Raw genomic sequence first — 12,243 nt, 5'->3', positions numbered from 1 at the left:
CATCTTTGTCTTTTTTGACTTTAGTTGCTTTAAATCCACATGTATCTGAAAATAAGATTGCAACTCCTCTTTTCTTCTGAATGCCATTTGCCTGAAAAATTGTCTTCCAACCCTTGACTCGGAGCTTTAATTTGTCTTTTGAAGCCAGGTGTGTTTCTTGCAGACAGCAAATGGATGGCTTGTGTTTTTTAATCCAGTCAACCAATCTATGTCTCTTCAGTGGGGAATTCAAGCCATTAACATTTATTGAGATAATTGATAAGTGTGGTAGTATTCTATCTGTCTTATTTTGTGAGAGTCCATTGCTTAGTTTTATCTTTTGCATCAGTGTGGAGGTTAGGTTCTGTCCTTTAATTTCTGAGTTCTTACTTTGCTGCTGATCCATTGTGGTGGTCAGTGTGCAGAACAGGTTGAAGTATTTCCTGTAGGGCTGGTCTTGTTGTGGCAAATTTCCTCAATGTTTGTATATCCATAAATGATTTGATTTCTCCATCAATTTTGAAGCTTAGCTTAGCAGGGTACAGAATTCTGGGCTGGAAATTGTTCTGTTTAAGTAGATTAAAGGTAGATGACCATTGTCTTCTTGCTTGGAAAGTTTCATTAGGTAAGTCTGCGGTCACTCTGATGGATTTGCCCCTGTAGGTCAACTGGCGCTTACTCCTGGCAGCTTTCAGAATCTTTTCTTTTGTCTTGACTTTGGACAGGTTCATCACAATGTGTCTTGGAGAAGCTCGGTTAGAGTTGAGGCGACCTGGGGTACGATAGCCCTCTGAAAGCAGTGTGTCAGAATCTTTGGTGATATTTGGGAAATTTTCATTTATAATATTCTCTAGTATGGCTTCCATTCCTCTGGGGCATTCTTCTTCCCCTTCTGGAATTCCTATAAGTCATATGTTGGAACGCTTCATAAAGTCCCATAATTCTGACAGGGAACGTTCTGCTTTCTCTCTCTTCTTTTCTGCCTCTTTTACTATCTGAGTTATCTCAAAAACTTTGTCTTCTACCTCTGAAATTCTTTCTTCTGCATGGTCTAACCTGTTGCTGATACTTTCCATTGCATCTTTAAGTTCCCTAATTGACTGTTTCAGTTCCTTCAGCTCTGCTATATCCTTTTTATATTCTTCATATCGTTCATCTCTTATTTGATTCTGTTTTTGAATTTTCTTTTGGTTATTTTCCACTTTATTAGCAGTTATCTTCATTGTTTCCATCATTTCTTTCATTGTTTGCAACATGTGTATTCTAAATTCCCTTTCTGTCATTCCTAACATTTCTTTATAGGTGGAATCCTCTGCAGTAGCTACCTCATGGTCCCTTGGTGGGGTTGTTCTAGACTGGTTCTTCATGTTGCCTGGAGTTTTCTGCTGATTCTTCCTCATGAGTGATTTCTTTTATCTGTTTCCTTGCCCTAATTGTTCTTTCACTTCCTCTTGCTCTTTAAGTTCTCATGCCTGTGGACTAAGGGTTACAGGACCAGAAGGGTGAGAAGGTTGAAGAGCAAAAAAGGGATGAAAGAAAGGAGGACTGAGTGATAAGAAAAAAAAAGAAAAATAGAGAAAGGAGAGGGGGTGGGTAAAAGGAATATTGACAAAAAGAAGAGAGGCACAGAAAGAGGGAGACAGAGCAATATAAGTGTACAGTAGGGTACTTTGATACAACCTTAAAAAAAAAACCACCTTCTGGGGGTGCCCAGTTGGGTGGTTCCTTTGAGGTCAGCAGCTCTTTGCTAACCTGATCAGACACAGTACCCCACCTCCACCAAGTAGAGAGGAAAGACAAAAATGCTATAAATCAAACCAAAACAAGCAAACCGAAAACTTTATGGGATAAAATTGGGTGGAAAACCAAATAATAGCGGTAGAAACCCTAACAAAAATGAAGTTCTAATTATTGAAATAGGCGCAATGGGAAATTATAATTAAACTAGAAAAGTTGAGAAAGAAAAAGGATCTGCATGGAAAAGGTTGAACTTAAAAAACAAAACAACAATCTACAACATCAAAATAAACAAAAAAAACAACGAAACCAAAAAAAAAAAAAACACAACCAAAAACAAAGCAGTATGTATATGTTATTGAATATTGTCTGGGCAACACGTGGTCTTCTGGGGTATGAGATGTTAATCACAGTTCTGATATTACTGGAGGCTGCTAGTTTCTCAAGCCCCAGCAGGTAGACACCCTAACTCTCTCTTCAGCCCACTTAAAAAGCTCTTTGAACTTGTTCACTTGCTGAGCAGAAGCTTTCCCAGGGAAGTGCTTGTCGCTGGAATCACTGCTGAAGTGGCTATCCACTTACCCTTTGTGCCAAAACTGGTCTCCCTCTGCCCCTGAGGGTTAGGGCTGCAAGGCGGCTCAGACCCCGCCCTTAGGCTACTTGGTCGCTGGGTTACCAGCTCCCACCGAACTCTAGCTCTGCGATCCTGAGGGCGGAGCTTGCCGGGGCAGATCGCTCACAATGGCTGCCACCTGTGACCCAGAGCCAAACAGTATTAGCTCTGTCTGGCTCAGCGGCTCAGACTGGGGCCCTAGACAAAGGCCAAAGTTCTCCACACTCCCACTCAGGCTCTCCCCAAGGCAGTTCAGCTGAGTGCCACGTCCAAAGACACCAAAACAGTTCACAGGTAAGGCCTTTCTGGTTTGCAGTCTCGCTGCTACTGAACTTACAGTTGCGGGCAGGTTTAGACGGATTGAACACACGCGACCACTTGCCGGTTTTCCACTGTTTTAGTCCTCCTCTGGGGGTCCAGAAGTCTCTCGCTGACTCCCTGTATCCTCTCAGGGGTGATGATAGGCAGATCCCAGCAGCCAGAGATGCCTGGAGTCCTATCTCCCCAGACTCACGGTGCCCAGATGCAAGGAAGCTGTTACTCGGCTGCCATCTTGCTCCGCCCCCCCCAGATTTGTTTTTATTTCTAAAGAATGTATTGGCTATTAAGTTTTTTTCTGCTTCCATATGAAATGAAGGACTATTTTTTAAAGTTCTGCAAAGTATGACATTGGTACTTTGATGGGGATTGCATTAAATCTGTAATTTGCTTTGGGTAGTATGGACATTTTAATGATATTGATTCTTCCCAGCCATGAGCATGGTATGTTCTTCCATTTGTTAATGTCTTCTGCTGTTTCTTTTCTCAGGGATTCATGGTTCCCTTTTTCTTTTTTATTGTTGGGGATTCATTGAGGGTACAAGAAACCAGGTTACACTGATTGCGTTTGTTAGGTAAAGTCCCTCTTACAATTGTGTCTTGCCCTCAAGAGGTGTGTCACACACAAAGACTCCACACCCCTCCTTCCCTCTCTCTGCTCTTCCTTTCCCCCACCCTCTCCCTCCTTCTCTCTCTCTCTCTGCTTTCCATTTTCCCCACCCCCACCATTTACTAGGTCATTAATTGTCCCCACATCAAAATTGAATACATAGGATTCATGCTTCTGCATTCTTGTGATACTTTACTAAGAATAATGTGTTCCACTTCCATCCAGGTTAATACAAAGGATGTGATGTCTCCATCTTTTTTAATTGCTGAATAGTATTCCATGGTATACATATACCACAGCTTGTTAACCCATTCCTGGGTGGTGGGCATTTAGGATGTTTCCACATTTTGGCGATCGAAAATTGAGCTGTGATAAACAGTCTACTGCAAGTGTCCTTATGATAAAAGGATTTTTTTTCCTTCTGGGTAGATGCCCAGTAATGGAATTCCAGGATCAAATGGGAGGTCTAGCTTCAGTGGTTTGGGGTTTCTCCATACTTCTTTCCAAAATGTTTGTACTAGTTTGCAGTCCCACCAGCAGTGTAAAAGTGTTTTCTTCTCTCCACATCCATGCCAGCATCTGCAGTTTTGAGATTTTGTGATGTGGGCCATTCTCACTGGGGTTAGATGGTATCTCAGGGTGGTTTTGACTTGCTTTTCTCTAATAATTAGGGATGATGAGCATTTTTTCATATGTTTTCTAGCCAACATCTCTCTTGCCCATTGATATACGGGATTCTTGGCTTTTTTCATGTGGATTAATTTGAGTTCTCTATAGATCCTAGTTATTAAGCTTTTGTCTGATTCAAAATATGCAAATATCCTTTCCCAGTGTGTAGGTTGTCTATTTGCTTTGGTTGTTGTCTCCTTAGCTGTACAGAAGCTTTTCATTGTAATTAAGTTCCATTTTTTAATTTTAGTTGTTGTTGCAATTGCCACATCAGTCTTCTTCATAAAGTCTTTCCCTAGGCTGTTATCATCCAGTGTTTTTTCCATTCTTTCTTTGAGGATTTTTATTGTTGCATGCCTTAAGTTTAAGTCCCTTATCCATCTTGAATCAATTTTTGTGAGTGGAGAAACGTGTGGGTCCGGTTTCATTCTTTTACATGTGGATATCCAGTTCTCCCAGCCTCATTTATTGAATAGGGAGTCTTTCTCTAGTGTATGTTTTTATTTGGTTTATTGAAGATTAGGTGGTTGTAAGATGTTAGTTTCATTTCCTGGTTTTCTATTCAATTCCAAATGTCTATGTCTCTATTTTTGTGCCAGTACCATGTTGTCTTGACCACTATGACCTTGTAGTACAGCCTGAAATCTGGTATGCTGATGCCCCCGGCTTTGTTTTTATTACTAAGAACTGCCTCAGGTATATGGGTTTTTTTCTGGTTCCATACAAAACGAAGAATCAATTTTTCTAAGTCTTGAAAGTATGATGTTGGTATTTTATTATTATTATTATTTTTTATTTTTGTTGCAGTTGTCATTGTTGTTTAGCTGGCCCAGGCTGAGTTCAAACCTGGCAGCCTCAGTGTATGTGGCTGGCGCTGTAACCACTGTGCTACAGGCACTGAGCCACGATGTTGGTATTCTAATAGGGATGGCATGGATCGGTAGATTACTTTGGGAAGTATAGGCATTTTAACAATGTTGATTCTTCCCAGTCATGATCATGGTGTGTTCTTCCATTTGTTGATATCCTCTGCTATTTCCTTTCTTACGGTTTCATAATTTTCTTTATAGAGGTCCTTCACCTCTTTTATTAGGTATATTTCTAGGTATTTTATTTTCTTTGAAGCTGTGGTGAAGGGAATTGTGTTCTTAATTAGCCTCTCATCTTGGCTGTTATTGGCGTATACAAAGGCTACTGACTTGTGGACATTGATTTTATATCCTGAGACATTACTGTATTTTTGATCACTTCCAGGAGTCTTGTGGCTGAGTTTTTTGGGTTCTCTAAGTATAACATCATATTATCAGCAAAGAGGGAGAGTTTGACCTTTTCTGCTCCTATTTGGATACCCTTTATTTCCTTGTCTTGACTAATTGTATTGGCTAGAACTTCCAGCACTATATTGAATAGTAATGGCAACAGAGGACAACCTTGTCTGGTTCCAGTTCTAAGAGGAAAAGCTTTCAGTTTTACTACATTCAGTAAAATATTAGCTGTGGGTTTGTCATAGATAGCTTTGATCAGTTTAAGAAATGTGTCACCTATACCTATACTCTTCACTGTTCTAATTAGAAAAGGATGCTAGATTTTATTGAATGCTTTTTCTGCATCTATTAAGAGGATCACATGGTCTTTGTTTTTGCTTCTATTGATATGGTGAATTACATTTATGGACTTGCATATGTTAAACCAGCCTTGCATCCCTGGGATGAAACCTACTTGATCACGATATATGCCTTTTTTGAGGATAAGCTGTGATCTATTGGCTAGGATTTTGTTGAGAATTTTTGCATCTATATTCATTAGTGAAATTGGTCTGAAGTTCTCCTTTTTAGTTGGGCCTTTTCCTGGTTTTGAGATCAGGGCGATTTTTGCTTCATAGAACATGCTTGGAAAGATTTCTACCTCTTCAATTTTTTGGAATAAGTTCTGCAGTACAGGAATAAGCTCTTCTTTGAAGGTTTCATGGAATTCTGGTGTGAAGGCATCTGGACCAGGGCATTTTTTGCGGGGAGATTTTTTTTATTGTTTCTTTGATCTCAGTGGTTGAAATTGGTGTGTTCAGGAGATCTGTTTCTTCCTAAGTCTAGGGAGAGGGTGTGATTCCAAATATTGATCCATTTCTTTCACATTGTCAAATTTCTGGGCATAGAGTTTCTGGTAGTATTCAGAGATAATCTCTTGTATCTGTGTGGCATCAGTTGTTATTTCCCCTTTATCATTTCTGATTGAGTTTACTGGAGATTTTACTTTTCTATTTCTAGTTAGTCTGGCCACAGGTTTATCTATTTTATTTATTTATTTTTTTCAAAAAACTAACTCCTTATTTCATTAATTTTCCGAATGATTCTTTTGATTTCAATGTCATTAATCTGTGATTTAATTTTGGATATTTCTTTTCTTCTGCTGGGTTTAGGCTTAGATTGTTCTTTTTCCAATTCCATAAGATGGCTTGTGAGGTTTCTGATGCATTTTCTTTCTATTTTTTGAATGTAGGCATCTAAAGTGATAAATTTTCCTCTCAGGACTGAGTTTGCTGTATTCCACAGGTTTTGGTAGCTTGTGTCTTCATTTTTGTAATGCTCAAGAAAGTTAATGCTTTCCTTTATTTCATCCTGCACTCAACTCTTATTCAGCACAGGATTGTTTAATTTCCATGCCTTTGTGTGGGGTTGGATGTTTTTGTTGGAGGTGAGTTCCACCTTTAGTGCCTTGTGGTTTGAGAAGATACAAAGTAAAATTTCAATTCTTTTTATTCTGTTGAGGTTTTTTTTGTGTCCTAGGATATTATCAATTTTGGAGAATGTTCTGTGGGCCAATGAGAAGAATGTATATTCTTTAGTTTTGGGATAGAGTGTTCTATATACATCTATCAAGCACAGTTATTCTAGGGTTTCATTTAAGTCCCTGATATCTTTGTGTAATTTCTGTTTAGAGGATCTGTCCAGCTCTGTAAGAGGAGTATTAAAGTCTTCTCTTACTATGGTGTTATAGGATATTATATTGTTTAGACTAATTAACATCTGTTTCAAGAATTTAGGAGCATTTGAGTTGGGTGAATTAATATTTAGAATTGAAATGTCTTCTTGTTGTATTTTTACCTTGACCAATACAAAGTGACCATCTTTGTCTTTTTTGAATTTAGTTGCTTTATTCATGTATGTGAAAATAAGATTGCAACCCCTCTTTTATCTGAATTCCATTTGTCTGAAAAATTGTCTTCCAACCCTTAACTCTGAGTTTTAATTTGTCTTTTGAGGCTAGGTATGTTTCCTGCAGATAGCAAACGGATGGCTTGTGTTTTTAATCCAATCAGCCAATCTATGTCTCTTCAGTGGGGAATTCAAGCCATTAACATTTATTGAGATAATTTCTAACTGTGGTGGCATTCTAGTCATCTTATATTGTGAAAGTCCGTTGCTTAGTTTTGTCTTTTGCATCATTGTGGAAGCTAGGTTCTGTCCTTTAATTTCTGAGTGCTTACTTTGCTGGCAGTCCATTGTGATGGTCAGTGTACAGAACAGGTTGAAGTATTTCCTGTAGAGCTGGTTTTATTGTGGCAAATTTCATCAATGTTTGCATATCAGCAAAAGATTTGATTTCTCTGTCAATTTTAAAGCTTAGCTTAGCTGGATATAGAATTCTGGGTTGGAAATTGTTCTGTTTAAGCAGATTAATGGTAGATGACCATTGTCTTCTGGCTTGAAAAGTTTCATTAGAGAAGTCTGCAGTTACCCTGATGGATTGGCCCCTGTGGGTCAGTTGGCAGTTACTCCTGGCAGCTTCTCTAAGTCCACTTCAGTACAACTTCTCTTCCTCTGGAGAGGCAGCCTCTAGTTGGCCATCTTTCCAGAATCTTCTTCCTAGGATTTAGAAATTCAGAATGTGCGAGAGATATCAGTATTTCCTAATTTTAGAGTTTCCCTAGGATGGCTGGTATTAACTGAACAGAAAGGGAAGTTTTTAAAAATTAAACACTATCTAATTTTCTGCCAAGTCTTTATGAATTAATAGTCCTTCTCTTTGTCCATTATTTCTAGAACAAATTTACACATTTGGTCATATATAGATAGTAATAATGCTGAATTCTCTTTCAGAGATCAATACATTAAAAGGCAAAAGCTCATGTAGGTATATAATGTTTAGTTTTATTGTGAGTCTTGTGAGAAATTGAGAGACAACTTCATTAACTCACCATAATATTAACTTGTCATAAGACAGAACTGAGTCTTACAATTTCTAGGACACAATACCTCTCAAAGCTTTTCCTCAAAGATTAAATTTTGAAAATAAACACATGATTACGACAAGAGATTTGTCCACCAATGGACTTATTTATTTCCTTCTTCTTAAGAATTGAATGGCAAGACAAAGCAGAGGCAAAGAGGTATACAATCAATTTTCAAGGTATTAAGTCAAAGTGGCCAGAGCGTCTACATCATGGCAATAACTTTGCACATGCCCACATTATAATAGTTGAAATAACAAAGCCCGGCAAACGTTAAAGCTGCAAGTGCCTTGGCAGCTTTCTGCAGTGTCTCCCATGAACATAGTAACAACTCCCTGTGACTATAGAGAATAAGACCTGTAGCCAGGGAGTATTCCATCGCAGAACAAGGATTCAAATAAACAGCTGGAAGCAGGCCCAGGAGCAAAATACTGACAACCCTCTCCCTAGTCCAGTGGGGAGATGCACCCTTGGAGCCAGAATAATGGACTGGTGACAGGTGTATGTGCAGTGCTCCACCCCATCCTGGGGTAGGTTGTTCCTGGAGAAATGCTGAGACATGAGCAGGTCAGACCATTGGGGTTGAAAGGAACAGAGCTCAGCCCCACTGGGCCCCGCAGAGGACACTCAGCCTCCAGGGAACTGCCATATTGCTTTCCTTTCATTTTTTCATGACCTTGTGTCTTCTATTTCACAGACTCTCAAAACTGATTCCTGTTGTATTTCTCAGGTCTGGCACTAGTGCTAATACCTAAGGGATGCCCATTTTACACTAATAATAATTTTAAAATAGTGTGTTTGTGGTAACCACTTGCAGAAGTTGAGCGCTGGGGTACAGTTGCATGTGCTGGAAGATACAGACCAAGCAACTGTTGCAAGGATTTACTGACGCCTAAATGACACCACCATGTGACCATATTGTGCTATGAGGCCACATGCCTAAACCCTGCCATCTTTGAAATGACTCCTCCAATTAATTTCTTTAAAGAACTTGCAATGATTTACATTATCTTTAAAAATTGTATAGAAAGTGAACCTTAATGAATGGCTTTTAGCATGCAATTTTAAATTCATGTAACGTATGGCTATGGAAAATAAGAGCATACCTAGAGAGATTAGAGTTAAACTACTTAGGAAAAGGTTGCACAGACCCTTTGAGAGAACTGAAGGTCAGTCTTCTCCCTGTTTTTCTGCTTGTGCTGTGGTGCTTGCACCCAGAGAAGGGAATCTCTCTTTAGAGCAGGTGACAGGTCCTGTAATCATCATTATACTTACCAGGTCCTGACTGTGAGCCAGCCTCTGTCCTAAGTGTGACTTGCCTGTATGCATTTATTCAGTCGACAGTTATTTATTGAGCTCCTACTCTGTGGCAGGCCATCAAAATAGAGGGGTGAATGAGAAGGAAAGTCATGCTCCTTTGCAGTCCTTTAGCCCTCCATAACCCTTTGAGGTATGTACTATATTAATATTTGCTTTGCCTGTCTGCAAAGTGAGGCTTGTGGTGGCAAATGGACTAATCTGATGTCATGACTCCAGGGTCAATGGTTTGGAGATGTCTCTGTCATCCCTAGTCTCCAGCTAAGGTCATCTCTTAAGGGGTGGATCATGTGGGCAGAAAGGGCCCCAGATTTGAGGAGGATTGCTTGGCGTGCCAGAGATCTTCCCACACCCCAATCTGTTATTGAATCTTCCACGCACTCACTCAGCAGGGACCCATCAGGCAACTCTTGGAGCCATACATATGAGCCACTCATCAGGGCTCAAGAGTGGGACCCTTAAGTTGAGATTTGAGGAGTGATTCAGCTCACCCTCGAGCCTGCCTCAGCACCCTGCATGGAAGTGCAACTTTGGCGCCAGGACTTTTAGTAATGGGGGCTTAGCCTTTACAAGCAGTTGGTGAAAAAAGCCAAGCTTCCCTTCATATTTGAAGGAAAATGTGGAAGTCGCCCAAGAAGTGAATCTTCATTTCCTACTAGTATCTTATCCATTCAAGAAATACAATAAGGTTTAGGTAATTTCTTTGCCAAAAAATGCCAAATGTTAAAAGTCATGTATTGAGTAACCCTGCAGAGCCCCTGGAACTGTGAAACTCTGTGATTTATGGTGTGTTTTAAGTTGCATATGAGCTAGGTCTGTTTCTGGGCTCTTTGCTCTTTTCCATTGGTTTATTCATCTATTGTTGTGGTGGCACCAAACTATCCTGTTGTAGCTTCAGAATAAATCCTGGCATCTGGCACTGTCAATTGCATCTCTTTAGTCTTTTTTTTTTTTTCCGGAAGTTGTCTTGAGAATTCCTTAACAGCTCTCTTTTTGATCTAATTTGTGTAAAATATCTTTTCCAGTCCTTTCACTTTCAAACTATTTGAAAGTCTTTAGATCTAAAGTTTGTTTTTTTAGACAGTATATATTTGGATTGTGTGTTTTTAAAAAATGCATTCTGGGGTGGCGCCTGTGGCTCAAGGAGTAGGGTGCCGGTCCCATATGCCGGAGGTGGTGGGTTCAAACCTAGCCCTGGCCAAAAACCACACACACACACACACAAAAATGCATTCTGCTAAGCTCTGTCTTTTAACTTAACTTTTAAATTAGAGTAAATGATTTAAAGTAACTTAAAGTACATGTCTACAAGGAAGGGATTACTTTGCTCTGTATTCATTTTCTACATTTTATATTATTTTTGTTCCTCAATTTCTCTAGTGCCTTCTTTTGTGATTAATTTATGTTTCTTAATGTCCTTTTTTGATTCTCTTGTCATTACTTTTTATGTATTTTTAAATTTGCTTTAAATTATTTTATTGGAATTCTTCAGATTAAACTAGATGGTTGTATAAGATAAAGTGAAAGCAATCTATCTACTTGTCTCATAAGTGCCCCCAAATTTCTAGGTGAGTTTTTCCTCCAATATGACTACAGCTGCTCACACAGGTTAATACAGGAAAAATATTCCTATAATCTGGTCAACACCAGCTAGAGGACATCCTTTGTGACAGCAAAATCCACAGCAACCAGTCAGAAAGGGCATGGCTCTCCACCGGTCACAGCGTAAGGTCTGTAGTAGAAACCATCATCTAACCATCACAGCCAAGTCCCCATGGAAGTAGGCTCCAAACTTTAGGCCTGAAGCTGTCAGGTTAGTGCAGAATCTGTGAAGAAACATCACCCCTGGCTGGGCTTCCAGAACTTTCCTTCTGGAAAAGAGAGAACCAGCAATGAGAATAAGCAGAGCTAACAGCCCTCCTCCTTTAGTTCCTCTCAGGAACCCCAAGTATCCAGTTCCCTAAATGAGTTACGTATTTCTTTTAGTTACTTCTTAATGGTTACACTGGGGATTAAAATTAACACTAATTTATAACAATCTAGTTTGAATTAATACCAACTTATTTTCAATAGTATACAAAACTCAATTTTAGGAAACATCACTCACTCATGTTGTTTTTCATAAATTATGTATTTTTACATTCTGTGCCATTATATATAAATTTGTAATGATTTGTTCTAGGCATTTATTTCTAAAATCATTTAATAAAAAAGAGGAGAAAGGAATCCCAAACCAAAAATATAATAATACTGACTTTTACCTTCCCTATGTGGTACATTTACTGGTGTTCTTTATTTCTTCATACAGCTACGTGTTATTGCCTAGAGTACTTTCATTTGAGCCTGAGGTGCTCTTTTAGCATTCTTGTAGGGCAGGCCTAATAGAGATGAACTCCTTCAGTTTTTGTTAATCTGAGAATGTCTTAATTTCTCTTTCAGTTGTTGGAAGATAATTTTGATGAATATAGATTTCTTGGTGGACAGTTTTATTCTTTTGGCACTTTATGTCATCCCACTGACTTTTGGTATCTATGGTTTCTGATGGAAAATAAGCTATTAGTCTTATCGAGGATCTTTGGTATGTGATGTTCTTCTCTTTTGCTACTCTTAGAATTTTTTCTTTGCCTTTTGACAATTTGTGTGTATCAGTGTAGATCTCTTTGATTTTATCATGCTAGGAGTGTGAACTTCTTAGATGTGTAGATTCATATCTTTCATGTAATTTGGGAAGTTTGTGGATATTATGTCTTCAAATATTCTTTCTATTGCTTT

General features: G+C 38.9%; 1 pseudogene; it reads right to left on the bottom strand.

Moving 5' to 3' along the window:
* Positions 1 to 8,359: 8,359 nt before the first annotated feature.
* LOC128568583 (succinate dehydrogenase [ubiquinone] cytochrome b small subunit, mitochondrial-like) lies at positions 8,360 to 8,803 on the bottom strand (annotated as a pseudogene).
* Positions 8,804 to 12,243: the final 3,440 nt, after the last annotated feature.

The sequence above is a fragment of the Nycticebus coucang genome, chromosome 17 (genome assembly GCF_027406575.1).
Source record: "Nycticebus coucang isolate mNycCou1 chromosome 17, mNycCou1.pri, whole genome shotgun sequence".
Classification (NCBI taxonomy): domain Eukaryota; kingdom Metazoa; phylum Chordata; class Mammalia; order Primates; family Lorisidae; genus Nycticebus; species Nycticebus coucang.
The sequence above is the reverse complement of the archived record's forward strand: the minus strand, read 5'-3'. Positions and strand labels throughout refer to the sequence as shown.